Source organism: Perca flavescens, chromosome 4 (genome assembly GCF_004354835.1).
Source record: "Perca flavescens isolate YP-PL-M2 chromosome 4, PFLA_1.0, whole genome shotgun sequence".
Taxonomy (NCBI): Eukaryota; Metazoa; Chordata; class Actinopteri; order Perciformes; family Percidae; genus Perca; species Perca flavescens.
This window is the reverse complement of record NC_041334.1, coordinates 12231237-12246736: the sequence shown is the minus strand read 5'-3', so window position 1 is coordinate 12246736 and position 15500 is coordinate 12231237.

Genomic DNA, 15500 nt, shown 5'->3' with positions numbered 1-15500 from the left:
ACACACTTTACACCAGATCAATATTTTCTATAAGAAAAGAGTGAAAAGACTTTCTTTTTGAGGTAAACAAGAATGAATGAAAATCCTCAGTTTGCTTTTGTCTGTAGGAATTACTGGAAATGTTACACACTAAAGGTACGTAATAGTTCAGAATTTTTTTTTTTATCAACAAATTGGATTTCTTCTCTTGCCATGAACCTACATTATCTAGAAATACAAATTAGTGTGGTGTTCCCATTGCTTCCACCTCCATTACTTTGTAAAAAACAATAAGTGCGCAGTTTTACTATAGTAAAGGAAGTGTTTTTCAGATTGTAACCTCAGACATCTTACCTGGACATGTAGGTATCTATTGCTCTTAAACCTGTTTCTCTCTAACGGTACAATGTATAACTGTTTCATTCTTATTTTGGTGTTTACTTATTTCCAAAAAAGGCATTATGAGCTTTCCCTATATATTGTATGTACAGTATGTGTTCACTAACAGGTCTAAAACAGGAAGCCATTGCAATCAGCAGTGTTCGATAGGCACCATACTGAAATCCATTCTGTTTTGAATTTGTAGTTAACAGTTTTGACAGCAGTGTGTTAGCATTTGAACAAAGTGCTGGAGATCCACAGCGTCGTGCACGTTGTGGTTAAAGCCATGGGATAATTGTGTAGAGTTTTGAAAACTGTGTTCAAGCAATGATAAAACGAACTAGAGTTTAGTCCACATGAACTGCTGCTGAGTTTTGCACACGTTACTCCAGTTGTGCCCACTGTCATCTAACAATCAAAAAAAAAAAAAAAAAAAAAAAAACTGTAACTGTAAGTAGTTTTAAGTACGGTAGGTTTCTGTTGTGTTCTATTTTTTGGAAAAAGAACATAACTGTCCATACATGACTCTACACAGGGGGCCGAGGTCAGGGCCCACCACAGAGCAATGCCCCTGGTGCTGTTATGGAGGCCTTGTGTAAAGTGGCTATATGTAACTTTCAGTTTGTATTGATTCTAGAGGCTGCTTTGGACTAAAGCAGTAGTGTTTTTACAAGACTTGCTGTCGTAAAGGTCTTTTCTTTATGGTGCTGTATTGCCCACTGTTTGTTACTGAGTTAGTGAGAATAAGTTACAGATGCACTGTTGCATTTCAAGTGTTGCATACGGTAACTTAGCCTACTTTGGATGTATCGTGAGCTAAACCTGGTATCACTGTGACTGTGTCGCGAGCCAAAGCATTAAGAGATTGTCGTAGCAACCAACGTTATAATAACTTAGATTAATATAGCGCATTTCATGAAACCCACGGACACTTTACACAGGTCCAGGGGGACAAGGGAACAGAAAACTGTAAGCCAACACAAACACGGAGTAAAAGGAAAACTTCTGTGATAAATGAAAGGGGGACGTCATTTAATGTAGTTTACTGGCGTATAACCACATCGGCTAAAGTTATTTTTTGAATGAAACAGACATATTACATACCTGAGGGCCAATTCAGGGTTGGTTTTTAATTGTCTCCATCTGTTGAAAGCCCCACTGAGTGTGACTACGGGTTTCGCCCGTCATCTTTCACTTTCCCTTTTAGCTGTTAGTTGTTCTTCGTTTAATTTCCTTCTTTTCTGTGATGGCCCCGGGCAGAGGCATTAATAAAAACAATAAAACTTGCATTACAGGTCATTTATGATCATTGATGGAACATTACACAGTTTCAGAAACGTGAAAGTTACATATAGTCACTTTGGGTGCACTATGGATTTAAATCCAACCTTAGATCAGTTAGTTTCAAGATTTAAAGAGGAGTTTCTTTTTTTTAATGTATTGTGTCGGGTACAATTTATGGTTAGGTCTCTGGGTCTAATTTTTGGGACTTAGAGTGGAGGGTTAATGGGTTTGGGGGTAATGATTTAAGGTCTATAGTTTCGAGATAAGCTTTAGGTTAGAGGTTTTGGTTTCTGTGTTTATTTCTGTGTGTTTTCTTTTTTGGTTTAAAACGTGTTTGGCCTAGAGTTAGGGTTGAGATTTAATTTGAAGTTGAGGATTCTGGTTTATTTAGAGGGTGCAGGATATGGACTTTAGGTTAGGGTTGTGGAGTGGAGATGGAGGAGCTGAGGTCTGAGGTTTGCTCTGCATTCAGTTTAAGGCATAATGTCTCAAGGTGAAATTTCTAAAGGCTCTCCTTGCTACACACACACACACACACACACACACACACACACACACACACACACACACACACACACACACACGTCAATCTTTTATTATGTAGTGCTGCAGGTTTGAACCCACTATTGCATTTTCGTCTCGATAGACTCGTAGGCCTGCAAACAACGTAAGAAACGAGTATTCAAGTGAAGTATTTTATTAACAAAATCAAATGAAGATGCATAGAAGAGATGGGATGAGGCCATAAGTGGAGTCAGGTGATGTGAAGAATGTGGTGTGTGTGAACATCTGAGAGCAAAATGATAAAGGAAGTAAACCCTAGCACATGGGTAGAAGGGTAGAGGTAGGAGCGCTGATGGAGTGTCAGGCCCAGGTGTTCACAGTTGCAATAATGTGACAGCTCCGCCCACATGACTACCTGCGAGACAATTAGCACGCTGAGCAGCTACAGGGCTGTAAAACACACTCCATTACTGAGCTTCTGAGGCGCTGGGATTTTGTCACCTTTGGATGGAGCCAGGTTAGCTGTCTCCCCCTGTTTTCAGCTAACTAGCTGTTGGCTGTAGCTACGTATTTATCGCACAAACATGTGAGTGGTATTGATCTTCTCATCTAAGGCCACGCCCATACGTACCAAAACAATCTTTTTTTCCGCCATCTTCCCCAACATCGCTCCAAGAAAATTAGCGTCCAAACGGATCCATTTGTAAAATGACTCAACACGCTACTTTATATGCCAGGCCTATAGGTGGCGCTGTTTCTGCTACAGAAATTCATCAAAAATGGAGAAGAAGAGGCGGAGAAGAAGAGGCGGAGAAGAAGAGGCGGAGAAGAAGAGGCGGAGAATAAGAGGCAGAGCATGCTTGCGCACTGTATACAAACAGAGCTTATGCTAGCTATATGCTACCTTCGATGCTACAGTTCCGTGTGGTTGTGGGCATTAGGACCTGTTCTCTTAACACATCCATGATTAGGACGGATGCATGTTTATGTAGCCGTTGGTGTTGTTATGAGACGTCGTTGCGGGGTAAGAGGTCGAAGGCTAGAGGTCGAGGGGTGTGGCGATGACATCATCGATACGCAAGTATGAGGCTTCGCCGTCCAAAGGAAGCCGCGATGCCGGCGTTTTCGAATTTTTTTCACCCTGCGACCAGGTTTCATAAAAAGTGCGTCTTCAGGCAGTGCGTTTACAGGATTCGTTTGGACCATCGCTCAAAACGATGCAAAATGTGAGCGTTTGCACCAAAAAGCGTTTCCGTGTGGATGGTCCTCTGCAACAAAGCAAATCAGCCTATTCCCGAAATGTCAAACTATTGCTTTAACGGGGCCCAAGGCCAAGAAGTTTGGGAACGACAGATGTAGATAATGGATCCAGCTCTCAGTGGGGCCTCATTTGAATTGTCCATACTGGTGCCAATACAATACCTGAATTTCAGGATCCAATACCAAAACAATACTTTTTTTTAAATTCTACCTATTCAGCAGAACCTTTAATACCTCCTTATAAAAGAAAGCAACAGATGCACAGAATAAAAAATTTGGAAGTTTTCGACACTCCTCTATGGACATTTCAGTCAGTACCAAAAAAGTACTGAGGTTCCATACCTAGCCCCACTTAGTTTTCATTTCAGTTTTCCTTGACTTTCTTTCTGACTTTAGTCCAACATGCAGAAGTCAATTATCACATATCATATAAATGTGTTTCCACTGAGGACACAGACTGCCTCTCTCTCTCTCTCTCTCTCTCTCTCTCTCTCTCTCTCTCTGTCTCTCCTGTATGATTTATTATTGTGTTGCTGTGAAGCATACAACTGCACAGCAACAAAACCCATTATCTTGACGGACAACAGTAACGCGAGCTATTTGATTAGCTGGAGACATGGTTACATGCAATTTGCTCTTACCAGTGTATCGCCATGGGTACCTTATCCACAGCACTCCCACCAATCGGTCCCCAAACGTCCCAGTTAGAGAGTGAATGCTGTAAACATATTCCAATCATTCCCCAAAAGAACCAAGCACGTTCTTTAGGTTATTCTTTTGGACTGCAGGTGAATTTTTCTGTTAGCCTGACAAGCCAGACCCACATCAAGATGTTGGGTCTGAGAACTCACCATTGACAGGGCTCAATCCGAGAGGTGGGATAAACAGTTGTCTTTCAAATTCCCTCTGCACGTAATAGGATAACGCTACAACCAGGCAGAGCAACAAAGAAGGTAGCGGAGCTAGCTGATAGATTAAACTTTGTCAAAACTCCAAACACATCTTCCTTTTTTTAAGAATGATTTCAGTGCCGTTCTTTGTTCTTTTCTCAAAGAAAAGCTTAACTCCAAGTCTTCCAGAAGACCGCTGTTCCCAGCAGCAGCAGCCATAAGCCCCGCCCACCGACTCTATACATGATGTGATTGGCCCGGCCAGAGTTTGGTTTTTCCAGCTCGCAAGCCAACGGAGAGTTGCTGGACCCTAGCCTCGTGAGACCGTCCTGATCTCGCGAGCTCCAGTTTTCCTCTCGCAGATCAGTCTGGCATCTTGAGGCAGAGAAAATTTGGAGCCGTTAGCCAAACGACCGGGCCAATCAGCGTTGGTTTTGAGGTGGGTTAGGTGGTGATAGACCGATGGTTTATCCAATCAGCTAACCAGTATTTTCAGACAGCGGTAGCCCTAATTCTGTTAGCCGCTCGCTAATGCTTTTTTTCTCTTGGATCCTTCTTTTGGAATATGGTCCGGGAACCTGAAAGGGTGTCTTTTATTCCTAAATTCTCGTTACACAAACGGCAAATCTCCTTTACCGACATGTTGCTTGCATGCTGAGCTAACGAGCTATGCTTTGCCTGCAGCAGCAGGGGCGGGCTTGTGGTTGTATTTTCATACGCTTCGTGGATCTGATTGGTTGATTTGGCCCGTCTATCACCAACAAAGGTGATAAACAGATGGTTCATCCAATCAGCTAACCAGTATTTCCGCCCCTCCCCAAAAGTTCTCCAACGGAAAGTTCGCAGATGGATATGCCGAGCAAATGCGAAGCAATCCATCTGGCGGAGTCAGGTTAGCTGGACTCCCCTGGCTGCAAATTACAATTGCTGCTGCTAGGGTGTATCTAGACTTCTAGGCTATTTTTCTGTTTATTCTCTGGGGGGAGTTGGATAGCATGGCTGATTGGCCACACTGTATCCAGCTCTACCAATATATCAATTGAGCTGAAATCAGCATGAGCTATGATATTAAAACCATGTTTTATTTAACAGCGAGGAGAACTGGTGTAGCTGTTGACCGCAACTCATAGTGCAATGTTAAAAGACCAGCAAAAGCGAGTTAAGCGGGCCTTTAAACTGAGATTATTTTTTTCACAGTTGGAACGCACCCAAATGGAAACTGAGCGTACTCTAGTTCCTCCCATTCCTGTACTCTGTGTCCGTTTGCCAAATTCTAACGCCCATTTCCTGCTTGGGTGATTGCGCAAATTGTTGTGCAACATTTAAAAAATTTAGAGAACAGAAACACACACAAATCTTGTGAAAAGAGCCTCTCATATCTGAAAAGGTTCTCATTACATCAACTACTCAGTGATGATGCTGAAGAATCCAAATCAGAACCTGGTTTATTGCCAAGTAAGTACGTACAAGGAATTTGCCTTGGTGGTTGGGGCATACGTAAACAAACACACATATTGAACATTATTATGAAATATACAATAAATACTGAAACAAATAATGAATATACAAAATAGCTATTTAACATAAGAAGAAAGAAAAAAAGAGGCTGAATGGATTGAGTGCAAAATGTGCAAAAATCAAACAATCATAGTATGTGCAATTAGCAGGTGTATAGTCCAGGATGAAGGTTTATGCAAAGTGTAGTGACTGAGGAGTGGGTTAAGAGTAATAATACATACTATTATTAAAACATTTAATAAACACAACTTTTGGTAAGACTGGAGAACTTTTCCATAATGGCAGCACCCCAAACAGCTTCCAAGAAGCTGACGTACTTACTGGAACTACGTGTTTAAACAGATGAGATAAGATAAAATGTTCACGTGGAAGAACTCCTACTTCGGACTGCCCTGACCCTCAGACTTTCCCCAGTGCTTTTCTCCATCATCAATCTTCATTAACGGGCTCACGAGTTATTCTCTGTATCAATAATAAAGAGTTTCTGTTGTGGTGTGTGGTCAACATAACATCACTGTCTTTCACGTACTGCAGTTTGTAAGTATTGTATCTTATAGTTGGACCTACCCACTGAAACCTATAACTGCTTCTGAGGTTTAAAGGGCCCGCTTGTACATACTTTCCCTCTATGTCAGCTACGCGCGTGTGTGTGTGTGTGTGTTTGTGTGTGTGTTGGCACTGTATTCACACACTCATCCACCTACTTCCTGTCTCTGGATTATGATGCCATCAGTGCGAGCCGCTGCTCTATCAGCTGGGGTCTACCAGCTACGGATGTTAGTTTTGGGATTTACACACAGTGGACCCCTCTCTCTCTCTCTCTCTCTCTCTCTCTATACACACACACACACACACACACACACACATGCTTGCTGGTAGGAAAAGGGAAAAGGCGTAGTCAGTGGTTCTGTTGGCCAGATGTGTTGGTTAGTGAAGCAGAACTGAAACCAGAACAGTGACTGGGTTCATTAAACGGAAATAAAACGTAACGTTAACTCCTCTGTAAGTAAGGCTTAGGTTAGTCTGCCAGTGATCAGTCAAGTTTCTCCTCATCTTCTCTTCTATCTGACCTCTGGGTGTGTCTCTCCCTGGTTCCATAGGAAGTGAAATGCCCAAAAATAAGCACATATTTGGTGATTTGCAGCTCCGAAGACATCTAAACCAAAAAAAAGGTAAAAACTGGGCTTCATTTGGTTTGAAAGTGACATTTTTCGGGACATCCAGGACACAGATAACGGTTGTTTCTGTGGAATGTAAATTATTATATTTCAGTGTGAAGCAGCTCCTAACTACATATTTAAATATAGTGATTTTATGCCGTTAAACAACAGTAACGTGTAATCTAGACATTGAGAAAACAAAGTTGACCAGTTCAGTGCTTACATGGAGGTTTTCCAGTCCACCAGAGTGAGACAATTACTCCAGTGTACTGGAGGTTTAGCTTTCTAAGAAATCCCCAGAATGCAGTGTAAAAAAAACAAGCAGTTGGTGACTATTCAGGAAATGATTGGCGATACCCATCCCTACATTAAACTTTTTAGGAACCTGCAGGTTAAAAATGAGCTATTGTGCTCCTGTTCATCCCACCAAAAAAAAAAACAAACATGTATTCATGTATTGGTGTGTGTGTGTGTGTTAGATGGACAGCCCCTTTTTAAGCTTAACTGACACACACACACTTAAACCCAATGGAGGTCTGTTTGAATAGAAAACAGAAGTACACTGAAATGATTTTGGACATGGTGACTAAGCGATGAACTTCCTGTACTGATTTCTCTGCCAACCAGATGCAAACAGTCTTAGAAATTAGCGTACTTCCCTCAGAGAGCAAAGAGCTGGACATGATTCATCGTGTTGTCTGAAGATGGTTCATTTCCTCCAGCAGCAAAACGGAAAATAGCTAACATGAACCAAAACTCACCAAAAAGAGTCCACCATCATTTTTTTTCTCTCCAGGCATTAGCTTCTGATCCATGGTGACTCACAATATACGGCTGAGTTTTATAAACTCATGGAAATCACAGCAAAAACTCAACTTAATGGATCATAGTGGTGGTTTGGCAAAGTGTAGCACATTGCCTTCCTTCCTTCCTTTCAGTCATTGGTTTAAGTCAAAAAAGTACACTCTGTTTTTTTATGTGCAAACTGAAGAGTTTTTTTTCATGGGCATCATGAAGAAATCCTACAGTACATGGTGTGTTTTGCTGTTAAAATGTAGGGGCCCTGTGAAGCTGTAATGTAGCCTAGAAATCTAGACGCACCCTAGCGGCAGCAAATTTATTTTTCAGCCATGGGGGTCTAGGCACTCTCCGTTGGCTTGCGAGCTGGAAAAAACAAACTCTGGTCAGGCCAATCACATCGTGTATAGAGTCGGTAGGCGGGGCTTATGGCTGCTGCTGCTGGGAACAGCGGTCTTCTGGAAGAATTGGAGTTAAGCTTTTCTTTGAGAAAAGAACAAAGAACGGCACTGAAGTCATTCTTAAAAAAGGAAGATGTGTTCGGATTTTTTCCGACCGGATACGGCAAAAGTTTAATCTATCAACTAGCTCCGCTACCTTCTTCGTTGCTCTGCCTGGTTGTAGCGCTATCCTATTATGTGCAGAGGGAATTTGAAAGACAACCGTTTATCCCGCCCCTCGGATTGAGCCCTGTCAATGGTGAGTTCCCATCAGGCTCATTACGCCCCAGAAAAGAAAATGTCTAGTAAAGTGCTATGTTAGCTTTAGGCCCAAAGAACAGCTTAGTCAGATAGATTTTGACCTGTTGGTGGCGCCATATAAAAAAAGGCATTGGGTATTCATCCTCCGGGGACCATAAATGTCTAAACTCTAAACCAAATCAAGTCCACTGTTGATATATTTCACTCACATGTGATGAAAGACCAACAGATTGACTTACAGCTGCATAGTGGGGCTTGAAACGTATTGTAGCATCAGAGACATCCAAAAATGTTTTTGGCTCAGTTTGTTCGTTTATCAGCAGAATTATGGAAAAACTTCAGCGTGAGCCAAGGAAGAACTCGGAATCCGAATCACCAGGCAGATACACAAATCATTTTTCACTTTTATTTAAAAAAAAAGAGTTCCCGACTGGGAAAATTCACACTACATTATAACATTGTAATCGGGCATGCCTTGGCGGAAGTCTGCGTTCTCCGAGTGCCCCTTTATTTTAAGCATGTTTTTATTCATATGGTAGGCTTTACTCCCTATGATGTTGTCTATAATGTGCATGTATCTGTTGTATCACCCATTATGATTCTGAAAACGTGAGTTTGGTGCTTGCTCTTCACCTACCTCTTTCTGCAATTTCTGTGAAGCTCTGATGCAAACCTGGTTGTTGTGTAAAATTGTATAAATAAATCTGGCTTCATTTTTGGTTACAAGTAGTCTAACATTGTGTCACTGTTTATACAGTGTTTTTTTTTTTTTTATAGTACAGACTTGAGTCTGCAACACTGTCTGCAAACAATTTTTTTTAACACTCCCCCTTCCGTTCATTTGGACAATGGTGGAAGGTTTCTTCAGTTAATGAGCTGCCTTGCCACTCATGTAACTTTTGTTTACAATGCCTGGTTTGCTCGTAAAATGCTTAGTGTGAAAGTCAAAGAGCCAAAAAGAAACATACAGCTTTCAACTCCAACCTGCACACCGCTGAGTCTGAGCTTCATTTCATAATGTCACCGCACGCTGTTTTATATTTACAGATGAGGAATTGAGAGTCACTCCTGACTCTTTAATTCCTCTTGTTCATTTGTTGTTTTGTTGTGGGGGAACTGAAGGCAGCAGACGACTCAGTGCAGTGAGTCAGTCGATCCGGCATCTACAGCTCTGAAGAGGGAAGTTAAGGCTTCTCCAAAACCATAACATGTCTATTTTGGATATTTAAAAAAGAAAAAAAATCATAATTTGAAGTTCTTCATTCAATATCCTTTAAATATCGAGGATTCAGTCTGTACACGTGTCTGCCCGGCTGTGGTCAGACTGCTGACAGATGTTTTTTGTTAAATCTGAGGCCTGTGTTGCACATTATGGGGTTTCCAGAAAAGTCTCAAATACGAACCCATGTCCAGGTCCCCTTTCCCGCCTTTATGAGGATATTAAAGTCTTTCAAGTTAAAAGACTTCTACATTTGAACATCCCTACACAGCTAGTTTGTTCAATAAGTGAAACATGGTTAGGGTTACCACTCTACAACCCATGTCCAAACCCAACCAACACCCAAACCCATGGACCACCTAGTGCCCTCCAGTCAGCCCCACCTCCTAAAAATGACGTTCCCGTACATCTGAACTGCATTCTCAATTAGGTTTCGAGGGAAATGTATTTAGCTCAGGATTAGTTATGTTTCTAATCTCAAAAGTCCTCCCGGGGAGGTGGTCGGGGTGGATGGATGGGTCAAACAAAAATGGGACTTTTACTCAGAAGACCACTTTTCGTGTCCAGTGTGAAACCAAAAGTCAAGGGTGATTTTGTTTAATTAACGTACATGAGTTAACCTTATAACCTGATAACAAACGTCCTCATTTTGATCACATGTTTAAAACTGCGACCATTTCACAGTGTGTGCCTGTCTGGCACAGGGACATGTGGTGTAGTCTAATGTATTGTGGGGGTCCTCCTCCAGAGAAATTTTGAGCATCAAAGACTTCATTTCCTGCATTTTGTTACACTTTTATGCACCAATTCACAGGTGAAGTACCTTTACTTAGCCTATGCTAAGAAAAAAAAACACATGACAATTGAAAATATGTCAAAAATATAATGGAAAGTATGTTGTTGTGTGTCATTGCGCATTTTTAAGTGGGTATATGGAAATCCTGAAGCTTTCTTAGTGGGTATACTGTGTGTACCTGCGTATCACGTAGACTACACCACTGGTAGAGACAACCTTGGGATCTGTAAGAAAATACATTTCCTGCAAAATGTAATTGAGAATGCAGTTTAGTTGTACGGGAACATCATTTTTTCAGGAGACAAGGCAACCGAGATAGAAACCTGAGGACTTCACTAATGAAATCCTTGCCTTCTAAAACCAAGACTAAATAATTTATGAGCCCAGGAACATGCTCACAATCCAGTGATCTCAGACTTGGAGGTAAGTTATTGCAACAACTAGTAAATTGTTAGTTCATTAAATAATAATGAAACAATAATAAAATAATGACAAACTAGAACCCCTTAATACAATATGATCCCTATTTTGGGTAGTGATGGCGCAGTGGATATGACACATGCCTTTGGTGTGGGACACCCAGGTTCGATTTTCACTGCGATACATCAGCCATGGTGTCCCTGAGCAAGACACTTAACCCCTAGTTGCTCCAGAGGAGTGCAACCTCTGACATATATAGCAATTGTAAGTCGCTTTGGATAAAAGCGTCAGCAAAATGTAATGTAATATTATATATAATATAATATATTACTGTCACATTGTTAGGATTGGCTGTATTTTTCCCTGCTCCTCTTGCTCGTCTCCCCTGTCTGTGTTCTGTGTGAGGCTGGCCGTGGCTATTCCCATTCCATTCACCTGCCTGTTCTCTCATCCACCTCAGCACTGACTGCCATCTACTCCTACTGCAGCATTTTTTCATTTCATTTCATTTCTTTATTTATTTAAACAGGGACAACGTACAATATACATTAACCTTAGACAGGAGAGATGCATTATACCAGGTTGTAGCACATGTGCTAGTTTCCACCTGTAGTCCCTGGGCAGGCTGATGTAAACAAATTAATTTAATAATACATTTATCCCAAAACCAACATTAAAATGATCACACCCTTCATTCATTCCTCAGCATTTATTTACAAATACACTCCCACATACACATCAATTACTATAGATTATGTGAGCATGTTTGTTTTAAAAGAAGCCATTTTTTGGCCCGATATGCAACCCGGTGTCCCACTCCACTCTCTGCCAGTTTGTCATTATAACCTCAGTGCCCTGCCACGCTTCACCTAGTTTAGACTTTTATTTGTGCCTGTAGGGCAATTGGTTCTGCAGCAAGACATAAACACAAGACAGTCACAAATGCAAGACCAAACTACATAAAAATACTTAATGTTACAAGCTCTGTAAACAACAGAGAAATTAAGAAGATAAATATGACCATATGTTAAAGGAACCATATGTTAAAAGGAACATCTAACAATATTCCTCCTAAAAATATTATTATGCAACATTTCCATAAAAATGTCCTTGATAATCACCATTTCATCAACAACATCATCACCATCAGTTAATACTATACGTATTTTAATAACCCCATCACTATTTAATAGTTATAGTCTCTCTACTCTTCCAGGGTCTGAGTTTAGAAAAGCGATAGCTGTCGGGATGAATCAGTGCTTATATCTATTGCTCTTTACTGGAGGTAATCTAAACCGAGACCCAGAAGGTAAGCTCTGAAACTCTGAATGAAGGGGATGGGAGCTATCAGAGATAACTGCATTTGCCTTCCTGACTACCTGTCTATTATACAGGTCAGTGAGGCTACACTGCTGGACACCTATAATTTTACTGTTGACCTTCACTATATTGGAAAGAGCAGTTTTGGCCTTGACACTGAGATTACCATACCAGCAGATTACTGAGAATGTTAGTACAGACTCAATGTATGATTTCTAAAAGAGGGTCATAAGGGTCTTATCTTATTATATTATTTTGACAGTTTGCGAAGACAAAACAGTCTTTGTTGGCCTTTTTTGCAAAGCGTCTCAGCGTTAGAATTAAAATTTAACTTATTGTCGATCAAACTGCCTAGATACTTGTATATTTCTACGAATCCCACCCTCTACCCCTTGATGGTAATGTTCTGTGGAGTCGATGACTTACGCCTAAAATCAATCAGCATATCCTTTGTCTTTTCTACATTTAGTTGAAGGAATGCCCTATCACACCAGAGTACAAAATCATCCAAAACAGGGCCATGATCACTTTCCTCATTAGAGAGGAGACCGACCATAGCAGAATCATCTGCAAATTTTAAAATGAATCTATTTTCATACTGGCTACGGCAATCATCCTGCTTGTCTCGCCCAACCTCAACCTGTCGACCACGCTCTCCACCCCGGATGCCTGTTTCCACACGTAGCTTCCATTTTTGAGTGTCCTTTTTTCTTGTTCTTCTGCAATAAACCATTTAAAGGAGTCTGCATTGTGAGTTCAATTCTGTTTGGAAGCGCAAGCTTAACCCTTGTGTTGTGTCCCCGTCAACCGTACAATTGCTTTTTCTTTTTGGTCATCTTTTTTTTAGACACTTTTGTCACTTTTTTCCCCAGATGTTTTCTAACTTTATTCCAAGGTTTTGGTCACTTTTTCATGTTTATGTTGATTTTCTTTTTTTTTTCTGCGTTTTATTGAACATTTTTCTCAACTTTTCCAACGTTCTTTTATATTTTTTTTTGTGAATGCTACAAAATTGAATAAAACACCTACATTCAATCAAAGTACAGATCATTTATTTTACTTGTGAAGAGCGTTGTATGGCACTGTCCACGTTATTTATTTATTTTGACAATTTGATTGAAAGAAACCCAAATTTCTGAGATAGGAACTTTTTGAAAACGGGTCAAATTTGACCCGAGGACAACGGGAAGGTTAACACACATTAAATAATCAAATAATACGGCAGCCCAAAAATACTTATTGGCATGTGTTTATTGTTGATTTCTCTTGCTTGGAAACATGTAAATAGGCCTAGTATTGGTCAGTGGCTTATAGAGAAATGTCTTCTTGCCTAACAATGGAACAAATAACATATATGGTTAAGGATAGACAAGATACTTTCAAACAGGTTTGGGTACTATTCTTAGACTTTGTTGAATGAAATGATGTGGGTGGTGTACTGGCAAACGAGGGGAATTATGAGTAATTTAGTATTTTTCATGCAGCAGAGAGATGTTTATATTGGCTTGTGACACTGCTTGATTTGTTACATGTTCCAAATATATCTTATAAGAAGGAATCAGACCAAAGTGAAAGGACTTATAATTTGTGTTTTTATTTTATATAAAGGTTTTTTGTGTATATGCATTTTTATTTTTTGTCTGTTGCTGTGATTGATGTCTGTTGTTTGTGTTTTTTTTTTGTTGCTAATTTAGTTTTTCAGACTGTCTACATTTCTGTATGTCTGTAGAATGAAACTCAATAAACATATTGTTTAAAAACAAACAATAATACTGCAGCCCTATAGTTGTATTGTAATTAACGTTAAATTATTATTAAAGTGGGCTAAACATTTAATCCAATTTGAAATAGGTTGAATAGGAACTCATTAGAAGTAAATAAAGTATTCGGCTTTATTATTGGCTGTATTGAAGCGTCTGAAGGAGTAGAGCCAAAGAAAAATACTTTTAGTGTCACAGGGTCATCTTACACTAACAGAAGGAAAGGAAGAAGCAGAGACAGATGGCAGATGATGATACAGACAGCAGAGAATCAGACAGATTGAATATGCATTTAATAATAGATGGAAGCTACTTCTCTGGACTGCAGGAACCCCAACATCCCCAACTGCTGCTATGGCTATGGGCCTGATTCCATCAAAATCCACTGAATTTGGGACTAAGCATCACTAGAATGTGCTTGATTGATCACATTTGACCTTTTGCGACTACCAAAATGGGCAACATATTCTCATCAACAGGTTTGTATGCTATATTTTAGGAAATTATGAAAATGGTTTGTATGATAACTTACGAAATATGACACTATATTTAACACTGTGAAACGGCGACCGGTCACCGATGTGTGACGGTCAAAATACTTTTATTTTTAAGATTATTTTTTGGGGGTTTTTCCCTTTTATTTTTTGAAAGTGGATAGACATGAAAGGGGGAGAGAGATGGGGGATAACACGCAGCAAAGGGGAGCAGGTCGGGTTCGAACCCTACCTGCAGGACTCCGCCAACACGGGGCGAACGCTCTTACTGGGTGAGCTAGAGGTCGCCCCACGGTCCCGATACTTAAGTTTAGGTTCCAAAAACTGTTTTGTGATTTGGGTTAAATTAAATACTTGCAGGATAGGAACGCTGTTCCCCATAAGTACTTCCAGGGCAGGAATGCCGGTCCCCATTAAGTCCCCACATGGACATGTCCAGTTGAATTAACTGATTTGCATGATGCAGCTTTGCACTGAAAACTAAACTGTGTGCAGACGTTGGACAGATAGTTTTAGTTTTTTCAACACAAGTTTATGAATGTATGTTGTGTTTGCCTGCATTTTACATGGATCTCTGTGTCTTGATGCTTGAAGATATTTTTGGGTATACGTCTATGTATGTGAACTCAATGAATATCCGTACATCTTTGTGTGTGAGAGAGAGAAACGTCTGGAACAGTCTGAGCTTAATTTTTTATAGAATAGGAAGTATATGTGTGTGTGTACATGCAATTTTTGCCTGAATGTACTCATTTCCATTAATGTGTGCTCAAAACAATGTGCATGTGTGTGTGTGTGTGTGTGTGTGAGAGAGAGAGAAAGAGACTGAAAGAGCTTTAAAGTTAGACCTCCCCTTTAAATCCCTCCAACAGATCTCTACACGTGCTGTGTGGACGCCACGTCAGCTGGGTCAGCCTTACTCCACAAGTGTGTGTGTGTGTGTGTGTGTGTGTGTGTGTGTGTGTGTGTGTGTGTGTGTGTTTAAAGAGCTTTGTATAGGGCTGTCTCCAGCAGCA